At 38.0% G+C, this 21,884-nt stretch overlaps 1 non-coding gene across 1 annotated transcript; it reads right to left on the bottom strand.

Moving 5' to 3' along the window:
* Positions 1–613: 613 nt before the first annotated feature.
* On the bottom strand, positions 614–716 carry LOC114493553. The gene has a single exon (XR_003684190.1). It is a non-coding gene; the product is annotated as a U6 spliceosomal RNA (small nuclear RNA).
* Positions 717–21,884: the final 21,168 nt, after the last annotated feature.

Genomic DNA, 21,884 nt, shown 5'->3' with positions numbered 1-21,884 from the left:
TCAGATCATTCAAAGAACCTTTCTTTTCTTGAGGTTAATTCAGTAAAAATAATGGATAAACTACTGCTTCCACCACTTTAAATATGATGTTGATCTCTGTGCCCTTCTTCCCCACAGAGAACTCTCAAATATGGCAGCTGAATAGAAACTCCAACTTGTAGTTGGGTCACATGAACATGTTCTAGCTAAACAGTGTGCACCTTCAATTTTAGGTTGTTGCACAGCTGCCAGCACCTTATTTGGAGTAATAGGTTGGCCAAAAAGTCCATTTAGTTTTTTCCATAAAATAAAAGACACATTTTTCATTTTCACCAATAACTTTATTGATTTGGATATTTTGAGTATGTCAGCTATCTCCTACTATTGACTTCTAGTGTGTAGAGGCCAGGGATGCTGCTAAACATCTTCCAATTCATAAGATACCCCCACAGCAAACAATTATTTGACTGAAATGTCAATAGTACCAAGAAACTTCGCAAACCACTTTTGACATGTTTGATCAATCATAGCACCTTCTCCATATACTGCACAAATGTTTTTTTGTGTTTGAGTTTTTACCTTTCTTTTTTTAATAGAAAAAAATTAATTACAGACACCCAAGTATTTTATAACCAAAAATATGGAAAGTTTCACGAATTTGCATGTCATCCTTGCACAGGGGCCATGCTAATCTTCTTTGTATCATTTCAATTTTAGTATGTGCTGCTGAAGCGAGCATGAATTTTTACCTTTCTTGAAATAATAAAGCATAATATCCCAAAATTGTTGCATATCTTCTCCCCTCTTCAATACTAGAAAGGCTGCACAAAAATTCACCAATTTTGATAATTTAAAAAAAATACACACTTATATGACAGCTGTCACAATACAGTCTAACAAAATTGTTTCAAATGAAGTTAAAGACAGCTAAGCACTAGTAGTGTTTTTTCCATTTTACGGAAAAAATAAAATGAATTTTTTTTGTCAACACAATACCTTCATGCAATCTGTTTTAACTGCATTCTTATTTACAGTTTTTGGTCATATAATATTGACAATATAATTTATCTTTGACCTTTCATACTCTTTTATGTCACCCTTTTTCTAAGATGGCAAGATCTTCAGATTGCCTTAAGTGAAGTCTTGGCTTCAAAGGCTACTTCTCACAAGGATCCTGATGAAATCTCTCTTTAACTGACTTCATTAAATGAGTCTCTGTTATATGACCTCATTGGACTAAATACACCTCTTAGGTAGAAGAAGACAGCAGCTCCATTTTGATAAAAAGGTTTAACAAAGTAATTTAAGTGCTGGCTCAAATGACCCAAGCTTAGCATAGGTACATAGATCAACCACTCTTAAACTAGGAGGAGAAGGAGGAGGGGAAGGAGGAGAGAAAGAATTTGTTTGTGACTTCCAAAGAGAAAGATGGTTCTCAGGGCAATCCTTTTAGAACCTGGAATTCTGTTGGAACATTCTGTTGGTTCATGCACTATGAATGTAGTGATATTATTGAATGCATAAAAAGCATATGAAGATACAAATTTCTGAAGAAGCATTTTGAAGAAGCATTTCAAAAAAATTACCAAAGATGCCCTGACTGATGTGGCTCAGGGGTTTGACAGACGGGCTGTGAACTAAAAGGTCATCAGTTTGATTCCCAGTCAGGGGATACACCTGGGTTGTGGGTCAGGTCCTCAGTTGGGGGCATGTGAAAGATCAATGTTTCTCTTACACATTGATATTTCTCTCCCTCTCTTTCTCCCTACATTTCCCTTTTTCTTTTTCTTTTTTTTTTTTTTTAAGATTTTATTTATTTATCTTTAGGGAGGGAAGGGAGGGAGAGAGAGAGAGGGAGAGAGAGGGGGAGAGAGAGAGAGACAGAGAGGGACATTAATGTGCGGTTGCTGGGGGTTATGGCCTGCAACCCAGGAATGTACCCTGGCTGGGAATTGAACCTGGGACACTTTGGTTCCCAGCCCGAGCTCAATCCACTGAGCTACGCCAGCCAGGGCTTCCCTTTTTCTAAAAATAATAATAGTGATAATTTTTTTAAAGAATGATCAAAGATGTTGAGTTAACTGTGTAGCTGCAGAGGTGCATTTATTTGCAGATTATTCTGGACACATGACTTTTCATTTAGATTAAATGACTAGTTTCTCATTCTTTGATCCAAGGTTCCATGGGCATGTGTGAACAGTGAAGCAATAGGTGTTAGTGAGTTGTCTCTCTTCAAAAAAGAGAAACTTCACAAGCAGTTGAGGACACTACTTGTTTAATCCATGTCCTCAGATAGTTCAAACAGAAAATCAGTTCAGTTAATCCCAAAAGTGTTTTTTTTTCCTCACCCAAATCATAGAATCAAAAGAAAGCTCTCAGGAGTTCATTCAGCATACCTGAGACTAAGACACTCAGTGGAGATCTTGAAGGCAGCAAAGCTCTTTCCTCACACTGGTCACAGCCAACCCAACCTGCTCACAGAGTATGGTTTGGTGGGTGTAAGAGGGTTATCTCATTTAACACTCAAATGCAACAATAATTCTTTATATTTTGGGGCCACAGACTTCTTTAGTAACTTAAAAAATTCAATTTATAAATCTGCTCAGAAAAATTTCACAACCAATTTGGACGGTTTTACAGATTTTAAACTCCTCATATATTAGAAAAATAAAATGAATAATAGAGAAACAAACTAAGCTGGAAAAAATCATACACACCTAGACATTACGTTAGAAAAATAAGTATAAACAGAAAATTATAATTCTCCTTTCCAAATGAGATGCATTCTCCCCCAATATCATTTAGAAGGAGAACCTGACTCAGAATGCACACTAATGTTAAGGATCATGAAAGATTTGGTGAATAGAAAGTTTACTCAACTGTGAGTCAGAGAGTACAGTTTTAATTCTTGTTCTAATGTAAATTCTGCTAAAAACCACCTGCATGACTTTGGGCAAGGAACCTAATCCTTTAGGGACTGTTCTTTTCCTCCTCCTCCTCCTCCTTCTTCTATTTTTTATTGTATTTTTTCCATTACCATTTATCCCATTCATACCCTTTTTCACCTCCATCCACCACCCTCCCCCTGCTATCACCATACTGTTGTCTGTTGGGGACCACCCTGCTTGGTCTCAGGAAGCTGTAACCCCCTGTGACTTAGGCTGAGTGAAAGACCTCCAGACCAGAAGCCACTAAGGAGACAAAACTTATTTCCCTGGCATGAACACTGCCTGTTCTAATGCCTGGCTCCCTTGCATGATCAGCAATCAAAGACGGGTAACAATTCTCTAAGAAAGAGAATGAATCTAAGACAGACGCGATCATGTGGGAATGCCCTAGGGGAAGAGACTCACAGGGCTGTGGAAATGAAGGGGTGATCGACATTAACCCCTGCCCCCTCAGCTTTGTCAAAGCCTGAGTCCTTGTGAGAAATCCAAGTCTCCTGGCTGCCTTTGTCTTCTCTGTTAACTCAGGCCTGCAGGGGCAGCAGCCAGACCAGAAATGGTGGACCCCCGGGGTAATTAGGCCTGGGACATAGAATATGCAAGATCCTGTGAGATTTGTTTTCTGGAGGATGTTATTAACTTGGAATTTAAAGGCACAGACAGGAAACCTTTGGAAATTGTAGTCCTTTCATATGTTAAAAACCCCAAACTTTGCCCAGAATCACAGTAGGGGTTCTGTCTGCACCTTTGTAAGTCATCTACTTCTTTTCATCTTTTCTGCCAGACTGTGAATCCACAAACTAAGTCTGTATTCTCAATAAAAATCTGCTTGGGAATAGATATGGTGTGCTCTCCACTAGAGAGAGTGGCCATGGTGCTCTCCACGAGAGAGTGGCCCTTCTGTCCCTATTCCCCCACAGGACCTGGTTGTCTGTGTATGTTTTTTCTCGTGTTTTGATGAGCATCCTCAGCAGAGATGGATATTGCTGGCTGGTATCTGCCTACAGTTGTCCATGTCCATGAGTTCTTTTTTTTTTTTTTTTGCTCAGTCCTTCCACCCCCTAACCACCCCCACACTAGAGCTGTCAGCCTGCCCTCTATGAGTTTGTCTCTATTTTGTTGAGTAATTCAGTTTGTTCATTAGATTCCACATATGAGTAAAATAATATCGTATATGTCTTTCTCTGACTATTTACTTCACTTAGCATAATGTTCTTCAGGTCCATCCATGATGTCACAAAGAGTAAATTTTTCTTCTTTTTTTGTGGCTAAGTAATATTCTGTTGTGTAAATGACCCATAGTTGTTTTATCCACTCATCTACTGATGGACACTTGGGCTGCTTCCAAATCTTGGCTTATTGTAATTAATGCTGCAATGAACATAGGGTTCTTATGTTCTTTCAAATTACTAGTGTTTCAGGTTTCTTTAGATAAATTCCCAGAAGTGGAATCATTGGGTCACAAGGCAGTTCCATTTTTAATTTTGGAGGTAATTCTACGCTGCTTTTCTGTTTTTAAAATGAGTTGCACAAAAGGTGTTACAAAGCACCTTTGTTTTTCACATTCTTTGGTGTATAAACAGAAGAAAACATAAGAAAACTTAATTTTCCCTTTTTTGACTATAAATAGATTCAATAAGTTACCTTGAATATGGCAGAATTAGTATACAGACAACCTTATTTAACTTCTCTGTGCCTCAGCTGCCTCATATGTAAAGGAAATAATAGTGCCAACCTCATAAAATGATTCAACACATAAATAGCACATAGAACAGTGCCTGGCACATTGTAAGTGCTACGTAAGTATTGACCAATGTTATCATAATCCAGGTTGGTGGAACACCCACTCCCCCATGACTGTCCTCATCCTGCTCTTATCCACAGAAATGCTCCCAGAGCCCCAGCACAGCCACCACTTAGCACTCCCGCAGCTGCCACCAGAGCCCCTTCCATTACAGCACCCCTCCCTTCCGTGGAATCTGGTTTCCCTAGTAGTGCAGATGCTGCTCGTATAGCTTCTGTGGCTGTGGTAGTCAAGGCAGATGCCTGACAAAGCTCTCCTTCCCCTTCCCTCCCCAGCATCACTCATAACTCTCTCTGAAGATACTAATACCACAGTCCTGCTGGACAGCACAGAATAAGGGAACCCCACTGCTTCACACAGGGTCCAGGGAAAGTGAGGTGAGGGGAGGCAGGAAGTTGGGGGAAACTGTGCTAAAGGAAGAGAGTATGATGGTTTTAGCCAACCTCTATGATAGAGACATGTTTATTACCAGCAGCCTGAGTTTCATGTTAGAATTCAGTCTCCACCAAGAATATCATTTTTTATTATAAATTACAAAGCTTTTTTTGGCTAACTCAGAAACCTACCGTGTAGTATAGTCCATTAATCAGTGCCTTTATTTGCATGGTTTTGGTCAAAACTGATATTCTTTTTTTTTTTTTTTATAAATGAGATTACCATTATTTTTTTTTTTAAGATTTATTTATTTATTTATTTTTAGAGAGGGAAGGGAGGGGGAGAGAGAGAGAGAGAGCGGGAGAGAGAGAAACATCAATGTGCGGTTGCTGGGGGTTATGGCCTGCAACCCAGGCATGTACCCTGGCTGGGAATCGAACCTGGGACACTTTGGTTCCCAGCCCGTGCTCAATCCACTGAGCTACGCCAGCCAGGGCTCAAAACTGATATTCTAATAGACATACCAATGTATTTTAACTAATACTATTACTCCACCCTATTACGTATATGAAAATATTCAAGCAAGTAAGAGGCCTGATTTTAAGGAGTAAATAAATGTCTAAATTTATTTTGGGTGGAATATAGTTTGTGGCTTCAAAAAATAAAAGTATCAAAATTCTTTACTCTGGCCTTCCTTAACTATTAAACATATGAAGTACAACTTAGACATAGGCAGACAAATTACATAACCCTAACTCAAGAAAAAATATTATTTCAATTTTAAAAGACAATGATTGCTCTCCTAACTTGTAAGACTGGAACACACTATATCACCAAGTTAGAGTGCATTTGCACATATTTTTATTTTTAAAAAATATTTCTTAAAATATGAGATCATGTATTTGTTACATCATATTTAACTTTTTCATTAATATTAAAGTCAGTTTAAACCCAATTAAAAAATGGGCAAGGGACCTGAACAGACTCTTCTCCAAGGAGGACATACAGGGGGCTCAGAGACACATGAAAGGATGCTCAGCATTATTAGCCATCAGAGAGATGCAAATTAACACCACAGTGAGATACCACTTCCCATCAGTCAGCATGGCCATCATAAACAAATCAACAAACAAGGGCTGGTGATGTTGTGGAGAAAAGGGAACCCTAGTGCACTATTGGTGGGAATGCAGACTGGTGCAGCCACTGTGGAAAACAGTATGGGACTTCCTCAGAAAACGAAAAATGGAACTGCCTTTTGATCTGGCAATTCCAGTGCTGGGATTATACCATAAGAATCCTGAAACACCAGTTCAAAAGAACCTATGCACCCCAATGTTCATAGCAGCACAATTTACAATAGCCAAGTGGTGAAAGCAAACCTAAGTGCCTATCAGTAAATGAGCAGATCAAAAAACTGGAACATTTACACAATGGAATTCTATGCAGCAGAAAGAAAGGAGCTCCTACCCTTCGGGACAGCATAGATAGAGCTGAAGAGCATTATGCTAAGTGAAATAAACCAGAAAGTAAAAGACAAATGTCGTGTGATCTCACCCATAAGTGGAACCTAATCAACAAAACAAACGAGCAAGCAAAATATAACCAGTGACATTGAAATAAAGAAGAAACTGACATTAATCAGAGGGGAGGGGTATTATGGGGGGAAAAAGGGGAAGGGTCATAAAGGAACATGTATAAAGGACCCATGGACAAAGCCAAAGGGGGTAGGATTGAAGAGGCAAAATGGAGATGGATGGAGTGGGAAGGAGTTGTGAGGGAAAATGGAGACAACTGTACTTGAAAAACATTAAAAAATTTTAAATTAAATAATTATTAAAGTAAGTTTAAATAAAATTAAAATAAATCACTTAACATTAAACTTAAAAGAAAGATAAAGACATCATATGAAATTTATTTTAAAAAGTTGCTACTTACTATTAGAAGCCAGGATTCCAATTATCATAGTAGCATTTCTTCTTACAATTTTGTCTTCATAGGTGAGCAGTTTAGTTAAAGTTCACACAGCTCCAAGTTCAAGAAGGGTTGATTTATTTTCCTCACCTGACATTATAGGTAAAGAGAAAATCATGCATGGATATCATCAATTTCACCAAAACTTCTCTGCGTTATTCCAATTCCTCATTTGCCACCTGCCTTTCACACTCCTCTGCAGCCACATGCATTTCTCTCAGAGTGGAGTTTAGAGCACAAGCATCCTGGACATTGGCTGTTCTACCTTTCCCTTGATGTTTACAAATCTGGTGCGCTCGCTCTCTCTCTCTCTCTCTCTCTCTCTCTCTCTCTTTTAGATTAAATGTATTGGGGTGAAATTTGTTAGTACAGTCCTATATGTTTCAAGTGTACATTTATATGATACACAATCTGTATATTACATTGTGTGCTCCCCACCTGAAGTCAGTCATATTAGGCCACCATATATTTGGCTCTCATTACCCTTTACCACCCCCCCCACTGCCTTCCTTCTGGTAATCACCATGCTGTTGTCTGTGTCTATGAGTTTCAGTTTTATATCCCACATATGAGTGAAATCATATGGTTCTTAGCCTTTTTTGATTGATTTATCTAGCTTAGCACTGTCATTCAGTTTTTAGCTCACCCTGCACCTCCCGAGAGGTCTCCTCTGACCACCCTATTTAATGTCATTACCACATCCAAGTCTCCCTTTGTTGTGCGTGGGTCACCGGCCAGCAGTGACCACGGAACGCTGCAGATGGCTCACCGAAAAACACGTGAGAACAAAACATGCACAGAGACAAACTAGTTTCTGTGGGGAAGTAGGGATGAAATGGCCACCCCCCCCCTAGTGGGGAGCACCTTGATTTACCATCCATACCTGCTTTTATTGGGCTCATTTTGCATAATAATTCAGGTAAAGTACAGTACTCATTAGGGGGAAGTAAGGAACTATAGAAAACAAGGAACCCTGCCAGTCTATTTTGAGTCGGGGTCAAAGAGCTGTAAGACTTTGAGGAACATAACTTCCTCCTTGGACCCCTCTCATTCAACTGAGAGCATTCTAAACAAAGAAGGTTTCACAGTAATTTACATGTTCTTTCTTAGGCCTGATCACCCAGGGAATCTGCTCTTTTCAGCACAGAGCTGCACCACCCTGTCGTTGTTTCAGGCTTAGTTGGGAACTAAGGCAACCAAGAGATAAGGAGTTTTTCTCCCAGACGGTGAGAACTCAGACTATGTCAAAGTCGAGGAGCGAGGGTCCATCACCCCCTTTTGCTGCAGCCCCCCAAATCCTTCTTTTGGGGGGCCTCCCAAAGTGATCGTGCCTGTCTTAGGTCGTTCCCCCCATGGGGAATCTTACCTGTCTTTGGCTAACTGACCAAGCTTTTGGGGGTTCAGTTATGAATAAAACAGCAGAAGCAGCATTCCTGCCAGGAAGACAAGCCCTTGTCTCCTTGCTGGCTTACGGTTCCAAGGGCGTTCCCTTTGCCTTAGCCTAGGTGGGGGTTTCAGCTTCTGATACCAGTCAGGGCGGTTCCCAACATCCCTTATCTTTCTCTATCCCACTTTATTTTTTCATACCACTTAATGACCTCCGTGCATTGTTTGCCTAGTCCGCTATAACTTAACTTCCCATGAGGACAATACCCTTTCTATTCTATTCTCTCACATCCTCAATGCCTAGCCCAGTGCCAGTCACATGTGGACATAGTTAATTACATAATTGCATCATTAGTTACAAAACTAATTAATATACATAGGAGTGTCTTATTTATTTTCTATTGAATGATGGTCTTGAGTTCTTTGTGTTATTGATTTTTAATTTAATTCTATCGTGGTATGGCATAGATTCTATAAATGTAATTCTTCTAAATTGATTAAGCCTTGCTTTATGGCCCAGAAGATGCTCTCTTTTGAAAACTGTTCTCTATTCACTTGAAAAGAATGTGTATTCTGCTCTTTTTGGAGTGCTCTGTAAACATCAATTAGGTTAAAGTAATTCATATCGCAGTTTCAAATTTTTAGACCCTTAAGGCTTTACTATTGACTTGTACTTCCATTTATTCATGGGGCATCAAAATCCCCTGCTATAATTGTGGATGTCTACTTCTCCTTGAACCTCTAGCTTCATGTATTTCGAAGAGCTGCCATTAAGCATATAACTGGTTGGGATTTTTCAGAGCCTCTTGACTGGTTGATCTCTTTATCATTATAAAATGGTCTTTACCTCTACTACTATCTCTTCTGTCTACTTTTATGATATTAATATAGCTACTCCATCTTTCTTTTGATTGGTGCTATCATAGGATATTTTCCCTCCTTTTACTTTCCAACAATTTGTGTCACATTCTAAGGGCATTACTTGATATGACATGCAGTTTGGTCTTGCATTTTACCCAGTATAACACTCTTTCCCTATTAATTAAAGTACTTAGACCATTTACATTTAATTTGATTTTTGATATGATTAGGCTTAAATCTGTCATATTGTCATTTGTTCCCTTGTTTATGTGTTTGTATTGTTTATGTGGAACATATAATAATGTGAATACACATTATTCTTTATTTTCCCTTTCTTTGTATACACTAAATATTTCTTATGATTTTATTTCATTTCCTTTGTTGGCTTATTTGATATCACTCTTTGTTGTGTTATTTTCCCGGTTGTATCAGAGTCTGCAGCACACACAGCCTACGGCAGCGCACTCCCCAGTGGCTGTACGAGGGCCTTCCGGCAGTGCGCCTCCCTCCCCTTCCATCCCGGTGCCGCTGCTGTCAGGTGTCTCACACACATGCTTCAGACTGCAGATATGTGGTATTATTTTTGTTTAAAATAACCAGTTTGCTTTTTAAGTGATTTAAATTAGAAAAATGTCCTATTTGTTACTATTTCTAGTACTCTATCTTTATTCTTTGTGTAGATCCATATTTTCATCTGCCATCATTTTGCTTTTGCCTGAACTACCTACTCTACCGCTATTAGCAGTGTGGCCCTGCCTGCAATGAACAGCTTCAGCTTTTGAATGTCTGAAAAGGACTTTATTTCAGGTTTCTGAAAAATATTTTCTATTTTTCTAGGTTGAAAGTTTTTCTTTTTCTTTTAGTACTTTAAAGATGGTACTCCACGGACTTCTTGTCTGTATCATTAGTGGTGACAAATCTGTTGTCATCCTTATACTGGTTCCTCTGAACGTAACATTTGTTTTCTGGCTTCTTTTTTATCCTCAATCAAGGACATGCTCATTGATTTTAGAGAGAGGGGAAGGAGAAGAGAGAAAGAGACATCAGTGTGGGAGAGAAACACCCATCAACTGGCCCCCATATGTGCCTCGACGTAAGATGAACCTGCAACCTAAGCATGTGCCCTGACCAAGAATCAAAACCTGAAACTCTGCAGGTCATGGGACAGTGCTCCAGCCAACAGAGCCACACCAGCCAGGGCTGTTTGCTGGCTGCTTTTAAGATTTTCTCTTTATCACTGGTTTAAAGCAATTTAATTGTGATGTGAGTTGGTGTAGTTTCCTTCATATTCATTTTGCTGGGTTTTGATGAGATTCTTAGATATGTAGGTTTGGAGTTTTCATCAAAATGGGGGTATTTCTGGCCATTATATTTTAAAATACTTTTTATGTCCTTAGCCTTTTTCAGGAATTCCAGTCACACATATATTGGATCACTTTTGATTTATTTATTGATTTATATCCTTATTATGGGTTTTTTTTCCTGCTTCTTTTTGATGCCTGATAGTTTCTTATTGGACGCCAGACATTGTGTGTATTATCCCTACTTGGGTAATGAATATTTTTTTTGTATTCTAGAAATTTGTTCTGGGACACAGTTACCTGGGAAAAAATTCGATCCTTTCAGATCTTTCAGAACAGTGCTCAATCTAGGGCTAATTATTTCTAATTACGAGGCAAGACCCCTGTGTATTCTGCACAAAGGTCCATGTATCCTGAGGTTTTTCAGTCTGGCTGGGAGAACAAGCACTACTTCCACCCCGTGTGAGCCCCAGGCACTGTTGCCACTCATCCTGCTGGGTTCTTTGTCTGACTTCAAGTGCTTCCCTCACCTGTATGTGCTGATCAATACACAGGTGAATACTTGAGTGGGGCCCTTTGATGATCTCAAGTTCTCTCTCAGTGCAACTCTTTCCTCTCTGCTACTCTAACCTGAAAACTTCCTGCTGTCTCTGTCTGCTTAGACTTCCAGTTCTGCCTTTACAACTCACAGAATCCAATAGGCTCCACACAAGCTGCCCCTACTCGTGCTGCGGTCCGGAAACTCTCTGAAATCAAGAAGCTCAGGAAGTCAAGGGCTTATTTCCTTTGTTTCCTGCCCCTCAGTGGTCACTGTCTTTCATTGTCTAGTAGTATTTTGCCAACTGCTACTTCATATATTTTGTTTATTTTTGGTTCTTTCATTTGGGTGAGGGGAGTGGTAAATCTGGCCTCTTACTCCATCTTGGTCAGAAGGCAAAGTCATTTATCTTAAAAAACTATTTCAGAAAATATTGGTAGTATAAAACACCAGACTTACAATAACTTCTGTATTGATTAAACATAAAATACATGCTTACTTATTTATCATGTGTCACATAAAAGATGGTATATAATTAGGTATATAAGACAGCCAGATAACTTATGATGACTCGGTAAACCTGAATGAGACTGATGCTACTACAGATGCATAATCCAATGTCTCCCTGAAACTGACCCAGAATTCTACATAATCTGCTCATAAACTATACCTTCCAGAATCACTGTTTTTTGTCTGGATTCCCAATGATGACAAAAGTGACACAGTGAGCAGAGTATTTTACCATTTGCTAACCAAATATTTTGGTGTTCTCTCATACAAGTCCCCAACCAATGTTTTATTATCATTTCTTCAGGGAAAGGTCATCAAAGGACCTGTATAAAAGGACCTATGGACAAAGACAGGAGGAAGCAGGGGAAGATTGAATGTGGGAGGTGGGAGTGGGTAGGGCAGGGTAGAGTAATGGGGCAAAATGGGACAACTGTAACTACACAACAATAAAAAAAATAAAATAAAATTTCTCCTTAGTTTAAAAGGTCATGTTAAAAATACCAAGTTACACAAAACTCTTCAGATAGTCCCAGTTAAAATATTATGCAGTATAATAAAAATCTAATTTTATCACCATTTGGAACAAACCAAAATATAACCATCTTTTATGTTTATAAATCTTCTATGAATAAATCTCTCAATAGAATTTAATTTGTAGCATTTACCATGTTTTAATAAACTTTACTTTTTACAACAGTTTTAGTACAAAGATAGTATAAGGAGTTCCCACATATATCACACCAACTTTCCCCAGTTACTAATATTTCACATTAGTAGGTAATTTGTTATGATTAATGAGCCACTGTGATATGTTATTGTTAATTAAAATCAATAGTTCATCCAAAATCCCTAGTTTGAGCCTAATGTTCTCTTCCTGCTCCAGGGCCCAGTGCAGGGTCCCCAGGACTTCCTGCCATCACTGCCCTCAGCCCCTCTCGGCTGCGGGAGTCTCCCAGACTTGCCTTATTTTGGTGGCTGTGCTGGGGTGGAAGGGCACTGGCTAGGTATTTGTCAAATGTCCCTGAGTGGGAATTTGATTTAAAAATATATATAATTAGACAGGGGTTACAGATTTGGAGGGAAAATAACACAGAAGTGCCATTTTCCTTATATTTTGTCAAGACCATTGACTTCATTACAAGATTATCAACATGACTTAGCACTTTTGATTGATTTTCACCACCTGGCTGAAGTGGTTTTGTTAGGTTTCTCCACTACAAACTTAATTCATTTCCCCCTGTTTCCATGTTGTACTCTTTTATAAAGAAGTCACTGTGCACAGCCCACACCCAAAACAGTTATATTTTGCCTTCTGGAGGGCAGAGTATCTACATAAGTTATTGGGAATTCTTCTGCATGGGAAATCTGTATTTCCTCTCCCATTTATTTACTTAATCATTTATTTATTGAAGTATAGACTCATGGATATAATTTTCTACTTTGGGTTATAATCCAACACTACTATATTTTGTTGCTCTAATTGTTTTGGCTTTGACCACTGGGAGCTCTTTCAGCTCCTGTATCATTTACAATTTTTTAAACTACAATAAAATCTTCAGAAAGACTCTTCTACTCAGTGACAATATTATTCCTTTAGATTAAGTTAGGCACTTAGGGAAAGACATTACCTTCAGACAATTCATTAAATGATATCTGGTTGTCTGAAGGAATTCATCTGACTGGAAGGAAGTTAAAGACTGGGGAGAGAAGTGTCCCTTATGTAGTAAATATTTTAAGCAAGTAACAAAATAGAAAGATAAACTGAGAAATTCAAACGTTTTAAAGCAAATTTATAATGGCTTCACATGTTTTGGCCAAAATTTCTTCTTCTAGAGAATTAAGCATTTAATATCACAGTTGCTACATTTTTGTTTTCAGTTGTTAATGGAGAAAACTGAAACGCAGAGAGAAAAGTATCAGGTTCACATGTGAGCTTTAAAAGCACATCAAAAATGAATGGTGTATTAAGACTTCAAAAATAACACAGTCTTACAAAAGGATGTGGTCACTGCCCAGTAAGTGCATTGTAAAGTTTTTATTTAAAAAACAAACAAACAAAAAAACATTTCTAATATGGATACAGCTATCAACATGCTAGCTCTGGAATACCTGGGATGGTGGAAAGAACAAAGCGCTTTGGGATCTAACAGACTTGGTCTCTCAATTTACCCAGGTGGAATCAGACGAGTTACTTAAGCCACTACAGTTTCAGTCTCCTTTTCTGTAATGAGTGCAATAATGCCTTTCTCAAAGGATTAAGGAGAGAATTAGAGATCATACATGCAAAGCACTGAGCACATTGGCACATAATAGATATTCATTAAATGATATGTTAGTATAATTCTTTATCAATACACAAGAATACTTGAGCACCCGTATATATTGGATGCCCTGATAGTCTCAATACTCAGTATCTGCTTTCTGATCACTATGCTCTTTCTGGGAAAGCAGCAATTACATTTATAAAACAATTTAAAAGCAATAGAAAAAAAAACATATAAAATGTAACATTGGATGAAATCTGGAATAGATAAAATGGTAATACAGTATAAAGGAAAGTATAGAGCCCTGGCCTGGTGGCTCAATTGGTTGGAGCATCGTCCCATACACCAAAATGTTGCAGGTTTGATCGCCGGTCAGGGCACATATCTAGGTTGCATGTTTGGTCCACGGTTTGGGTATGTACAGAAGGCAACTGATCACTGTTTCTCTTTCTCTCCCTTTTCCCCTCTCAGTGAAATCAAAACATAACCTTGGGTGAGGATTTTTTTTTTTAAAAAATCAGTAAAGATTAAAAAAGAAAAAGAAGAAAATAGGACTCTAAGAAGACCTGTACCCTGCTGTTGAGACCGTGAGAACTTGCGTGGAGCTGAGATGAACAGTAACACACTCATGACACCTGCAGACTCTCTTTACCAAGGAGAAAGTAAATTATTACACTATTTTTCTTCCATTTCCAAAGACTGCTAGAGGAGGGAGTTCTGCTTGAGTTAAAGAAAAAAATTGAATTTCAAAGCTTTAGCTGGTTCTTTGTATTGGCCCTTCCTAAATGGGCAGCTTATTGTGTCCTGGGATACAAAAAAAAATTGGTGCTTGGTTATAGGTAGAGGATGGAGAGACAGATCACTCTGAAGAAGGAAGCATAATTGTGTGAGGCTGGAAGAGTGAAGAAGACAGAGAAGACGGCAGTAAGCAATGACCTGAAAGGACATGGCTGGGATAAAAATTCCTCCTGGAGGGGAAATAGCTGTTGGATTTTAGGGCAGCATTACCTAACATCCAAATTAAACCTGTTGTTCGTGTACATCTAACTTTATACTAGAATCTATAGGAATTACATAAGTCACGTTGTTCATTCTTAAGCCCCTTAGACTCTTTTTGGAGAGACAAATCCTCAGTCAAAGTCTGCCACACCAGGCTGGAGGCACTTGTAGGTTTCCAGTGACATGTCCAGTGAGGAAAACTACAGCTTCCAGCAGAGCCCAGAGCCATGGCTAGGATGCTGCCTGCAACTGATCAGCAGAGCATAACTTTTAAGGGAGAACTTCTGGAAGTATTTGGGGATTGAGGCTTGCGAACTATTTTATTTAGTTATTAAAGGGTAGCCCAGAATGCCAGAAGACTTGGAGTCATCTGGGTTACAAATGTGGCTTACTGACCACCCCTTTTTTAACGTGACAAGTTAGGGAGTTGGGTTATATATCTTAGATCTCTTCCAGATATAAAATTCTAGAATTCTAGGAAGTACAAAAACATATGGCAGAAATAATAAATGTTGTGATGAGGAAGGGGAATTGGGGTAAATGAAGAAAGGTCCACGGAGGTGGTAGAATTTTTGATATGATTTGAAAAATGGATAAAATGGAGTAGAGGTTGAGTTAAGGAGAAAAGATATTTAAAAAGGAAAACAATATTAGAAAGGTTTAAAATAGGAATAAATATTGTATTTATGGTGATAAGATAGGAACTTGAGTAAATATAAAATATACACTAGAAAGCAGAAATAAAATTGTATAATAAGGAAAGATGAGGTCTCAGCAAATGACCTAAACCCTTCCTTCACCCAACTTTCTATTGAGGACAATCAACAATTTTCAGAGGGGATAAAATTATGACACTAGAGATTATATTCACAGACTCAACAGGTATATCAACTATATGCTCAAATTACTTAGCAAATACTCCAGCCAGAAATGGGGGGGACAAAATATAAGAACAATAGGGGTAGAGTGATGCAGTGAAATATATATTGTAGTTAAACTGAATGATAATGACATTGTGAATCATAATGTAATTCTTAAGAAATGATTCCTGCAGTAGTAATGATACATTATAAGAAAAAAAAGGCTAGGTTCTAGGTTAATGCAACAAAACTCAGGTAAAGGTAAATTTTTGGCAAAGAGAATAGGACTATTGCCTGGTTATTATTTATTTTTATGTTAATAGAAAAATACAGATTTAGATATGTGTATTTAAAGGCCACAGATGAGTAGTAGAAGTTCCAAATTACAAAAAAAAAAAAAAAAAAGCTTAATAAAAAAAGTTGCTCAGCTCAGGAAGAAAGGAAATACAAAAAAGATAGCATAAAAATATAGCAAAGAAAACCCAAAAATTTATTGTAAAATAATATGAGTGAAATTAAATATATCAATAATCAAAATAAACATCAATAAGGTAAATAAACTTGATTCAGAAGGTCAGATTTGGTTAAAAAGCAAAATCTACTCAATTTCTTTATATTGGCTGATATTTCCTCCACTGGATTTTTCAGAATACAATACCTCTCTGGTCAAGATACAGAACATTCTATCACCCAAGTATTTCCTCATTACTTCCCCAAAATCCTCCCAGAAAGATAACCATTATTCTGACTTTGAAAAATCATCACTTAGTTTTTCTGTTCTTGAACTTCACATACAAGGAATCACACAACATTCATTCCTTCACATCTGCCTTCTGTAGATCCGCACACTGTCTTGAAGATTCATTCACATTTTTGTTTTATTAAGTCATACTTTTTATGGCTATATGGTATTCCACTGTATGGATATACAAGTTTGACTTCTTTTATTCCAGTTTGAGGCTGTCATGAATAAAGCTACAATGAATATCTCTTACTCATGTCTTTTTGTGGATATATGCCTTCATTTCTCCTGGGCATATGCTGAGGAATAAAATTGATGAGTCATAAGATAGACATATGTTTACCTTTCACAATTACTGTTGAACAGTTTTCTAAAGTGATTTTATCAATTCACATTCTACCCACTATGAGTAAGAGTTCCACATCCCTACCAGCACTGGGTACTATCAGTCTTTTTAGTTTGCCTTTCTATGGCTCTTCTATGATATTTTTAAATCCATCTGCTTTTCATAGTTGTCATAGTGAGAAAATGCTCTACTGCTACCCACCACTAGTATATCCTACTCAGAAGCAGAAAGGTTCCCATTACTTTTTAAAGTTCTCTTCTCTTCTGTCTTTTCTACTTGATTCTGACTCAGTAGCATCCACCTATCACACACCTTTGTCTTCTGCTACTATGCTTGACATCCCACCAATTTTTCTTTGCCTACTCACTTTGTCTTCTTAGCTGACTCTGCCTTCTTAGCACACACAATGTTCGGACTTTAAGGGTTTCTTGGTAGCCAACCAGCACATGATAAAAGATACAGTTCCATCATTCAGCTACTCCCACCACAGCTATCCTTCAGTTCCACTGAGATCCCCATCCATTTACTCCCTCCACTTTCATGTCATTCATTTTCTCAGTGTTTCATTTCTTATGCTACTCAGGTTTTATTACCTACTATTTTAATAACACTCCTGCCAAACCCTAACTCTCCTTGTTTCTGTATCTTTTCATCAAATCTATTTTACAAAACTCAAGCCATAAATGAACACTAGTATTTGCTTTCTTTGCATTTTACCCAATCATCTCTTTCAGAGTAAAAAATCTTATGAACTATTCACTTTTCTTTATTTTTTCACTCCAACCTCCTGGTGAACATCTATCTGACTTTCACCCTTATCAAGTCACCAAAGTAGTCCTCACTAAGGTCATCATCAGTGATCCCCATGCCGCCTACCACGTCTTGATAGTTTTATTCCTAGAGAATTAAAGTAATAAAATAATGCTGAAAACTATAGAAGCCAACTTTGTTTAAGTTTATAGAAGCTTGTTTTTTTTTAATAGCCAAGTCTTAATCTTTCTGGATATATTCTCTATTAGTTTTTATTTATGACAGTTTGGGCATTAAAAGTCTTTGAGCTTTCTTTTCTTTCCCACAGCTACATTCCTCGGGATTTCTATATAATAGCACTTAACACACTACACTGTCTCTTTGTTTTACATGTTCACTTAATATGTTTTACCATAATTTACTCAGATGATCAGACCAAGAGCCTAGAAATATCTCAGCTCCTCTCCTTCTCACACCCCACATATAATCCATCAGCAAATTCTGTCAAATCTACCTTCAGCCTGTGTCCTCACTCTGGCCACTTCTCACCTTCTCCACAGTTACCCCTGGTACTAGATTTCCTTGTGTAATAGTCTCCAAATTGGCCTTCCAGTTTTATTCTTCTTTCACATTATAGTTAGAATGATCTTTTTGTGTTCTTTTAATGTAATTTTATTTTATTTTTTCCCATATCCATTTATTTCCCCATATCCTCTTGCAGCTCCACACACTCCACTCCTCCCATGATCACCACACTCTTATCCATGATCACGAGTTCTTTCTGCTTTTTTTTTTTGCTCAACCCCTCCATTGCCTTAACCTCCACCCCTAGAGCTATCAGCCTGCTCTCTATCCATGAGTCTGTCTCTGTTTTGCTTGTTAGTTCAGTTTGTTCATTAAAAAAAAAAGAACTTATAAAACTGAACACCACAAAAACCAAACAATGTAACTAAAAAATAGGTGAAGGGCCCGAACAGACATTTTTCCAAAGAGGACATACACATGGCCAATAGACATATGAAAAGATGCTCATATTACTAATCATCAGAGAAATGCACATTAAAACCACAATGAGATTTCACCTCTTACCTGTCAGAGTGGCTATCATTAATACATCAACAAATAATGTTGATGAGGATGCAGAGAAAAGGGAACCGTTGTGCACCATTGGTGGGAATGCAGATCAGTGCAGCCACTGTGGGAAGCAGTATGGAGTTACCTCAGAAAATGTAACTGCCTTTTGACCTAATGATTCCTCTTCTTGGAATTTATCCAAAGAAATCCAAAACACTAATTTGAAAGAATACATGCACCTCTATGTTCATTGCAGTGTGATTTACAACAGCCAAGATTTGGAAGCAGTCCAAGTGTCCATCGGTGGAGGGCTAGATAAAACAACTATGGGACATTTACACAATGGAATACTACTTGACCATAAAAATGAAAGACATTTTACCCTTCGTGACAGCATGGATGGACCTGGAGAACACTATGCTAAGTGAAATAGTCAGAGAAAAATAAATACTATATGATTTCACTCATATGCAGAATATAATTATTATTTTTTGTTTTAAATATAACTTAGTTATTACTACTCCTCTACTTGTAACCTTCCAGTGGATACCCCTGTTTGCACATTAGGAAAAAAAATCCAACCTCCGTAACATAGTCTAAAAGGTTCTACATGACCCTGCCATTCTACCACCTTGGTGACTGACCTCCTAATTCCTTGCTTACTAATCACCAGGCATACCAACCTCCTTGGCCTTCCTTGAACATACTAATTCAAGCCTTAGTTATTGCTGTCGGCTGGGATACTCTCAGCCAGATATTGGCATAGCAGATTCCTGCATTCCATTTAAGCCTTTCTCAAATGTGGCTCCCCTGGGAAGGCTTGCCCTGAAGTAGATCCTCTTGATAGCGATACAGATCCCATTACTCTCCATCCTGCATCCTACTTTTTCTGTATGGATCTTATATCACTACCTGAATTATATTATTATTTGTTAACTGATTGTTTCCCCAACTATAATGGATGCTGCCTTGAGGCCTAAACTTTGTTTTGTTCTCACGTATATGCCCAGGATGTAGAACAATATTGGTCCAACAAATGAATGAATTTCTTCAGGCAAAAAACTATGTTTTTCTCTATCTCCATTACCTAGACTAAAGCTGGGGAATGGAAACTCAATAAGCATCTGTAAAGTACCTCCATAAACTTCTTTTTTATGATTCTGGCCTAAAGTACCTTAGCTGTGTGTTGTCTATTGATGTAAGGAGAGAAGTTTTTCAGAGATTCACAAAACCATCAGTGGGCTGTTCTAAGGATACATTCTCTCACTGAAATTGGATGCAAAACTTTTTGCATGCATTTTTGTGGGGAGAGGGTCCACAGTTCCCATCCTACCCTCATAGGGCCCCTTGCCCCTGTGTCAAACCCCTGAGAATCACAGCCTTGGATCAGCTTTACTGCTTAGGATAGTTTCCCTAGCATTCTGGCAGATTACCTTCTCCATCAATCCCCATTCACAGTAAATTTCCCTTCCATTTTAGAATTCTCACTTCAGAGCCCTCTGACATTTCAATACTTTTAAAGCTGATTTTATAAGGATGGGAATAAATCTGCTATGTTGAAACATGGATATGTCATGACCTCCACAGAATGACTACAATTCTCAAAGCAGTAGAATACATGAAAATACATTTAAATGGCAACAATAGTATGTACTTTTCATCCTTCTTTAAGGGTTTAGAAAACACTTCAGTATTTTGCCATCCTTGTTAAGGAAGAGGTAATCTGGTGTCTGAAAAGCTTGAAGCAAAGACTGAGACTGCAAGTCTTTGCACTGAAGAGCTGTCGAAGGAGGAGGAACACTGATGTCTGGCAGAAAGGGGAAGCTTGGCATGACATTTGTTTCTCCTGCAGAGCCTACAGCATCATAGTAATTTTTTTATTTAAAAAGGTGCTAAGAATAAAATGATAGTTCTAACTCAACTAAATAAATAATACTGCATTGTAATTACACATCCCATCTGCTTTCCTGTGAGAAACAATCAGTCACCAACAAGCTGGTTGTGAAATTATAATTTCACATTCTGAACAAAATAAATAATGAACCAAAATTATTTGCGAAGAGAAAAAGAGAAAGGGCAACCATTTTGGTTAAGCTGTGAATTTCAAGCTCAGTCAGTTAGAGAGGCCATAGGCTTATAGGGACGCTTTTATATGTCTGCGGGAAAACAACATTGTCTAGAACAGCGCTGTCCAACAGAACTCCAGTGGTGGAAATACTGAGTCTGCGTTCTCCAGGGGCAGTCACAGCCACGGGTGACACTTGAGCACTTGAAGTGTAACTAATGTGATGAAGGAACTGGTTTTTTATTTTTCAATTGTCGATTTTAATGAACATAAGTTTAATTATTATAAATTTAAATGAATTAGCACAAGTCTAAAAAACAGAGTCACAAAGTTGAACGGAGTGACAAATACATAAATCATGATGGCTAAATGATTTTTATGGTGCTGGTAAGTCCAAATAAAAGGCTTTTTTGATTTTCATTGGAAGGTCTGGACCACATCACTGGTCTCAGACCATGAGGAACCAATTACACAGGAAAAGAGGAACAGATACAGAAAGAAGTAGACTGTACCACTCTAGTAAGAACTTTTAGTAGAGACTACATAGCAGTTAAACTATGCTAAAAATGTTAACGTTAAATGAAAACAACTAGTTTGTTTGACCTCTAGTTTGCTTTACAACATGATTCAGGGTAACAGACTTTTAGAGGAAGGTGAGCGAGCTGACAATTACTTATGTAGTTTTATATATGTGTATTATTTATGAATTCATACTGTATTTCTTATTTGTGATGGTTTATCTGTGATAAAGGAGAAAGATAAGAAAATAAGTCCCTATGATGCTTCCTTTCTAGAAAAAGTCTGTGACAGTTTCAGCAGTCTCTGACAAAGAGTTAAAGGTTGAGTTGTGAGGCTAATGAAATGGTTCTGAATAAATAAGCCCCAGGAGACATCCCAGTCTTCCAAAGAACTGGGTTTGGTTGCCCAGGTTGGGGAGCTGGTTCTACTATTGTGTGTTGTTCTGATTCAATACTCACCAGGCTTAGATTCCCATAAACACTTAACTAAGGAGAGAAGTTGCTGACCCATTAACATAAATGTTCAGTTGATACTTAATCATTGATATTCCAGAGCCAGGTCATAGCCTCTTGTGAGGTTAGATACTGTGATTTAT

Source organism: Phyllostomus discolor, chromosome 1 (genome assembly GCF_004126475.2).
Source record: "Phyllostomus discolor isolate MPI-MPIP mPhyDis1 chromosome 1, mPhyDis1.pri.v3, whole genome shotgun sequence".
Lineage (NCBI taxonomy): Eukaryota > Metazoa > Chordata > Mammalia > Chiroptera > Phyllostomidae > Phyllostomus > Phyllostomus discolor.
Note: the sequence above shows the minus strand (reverse complement) of the source record. Positions and strands in the feature narration are given on the sequence as shown.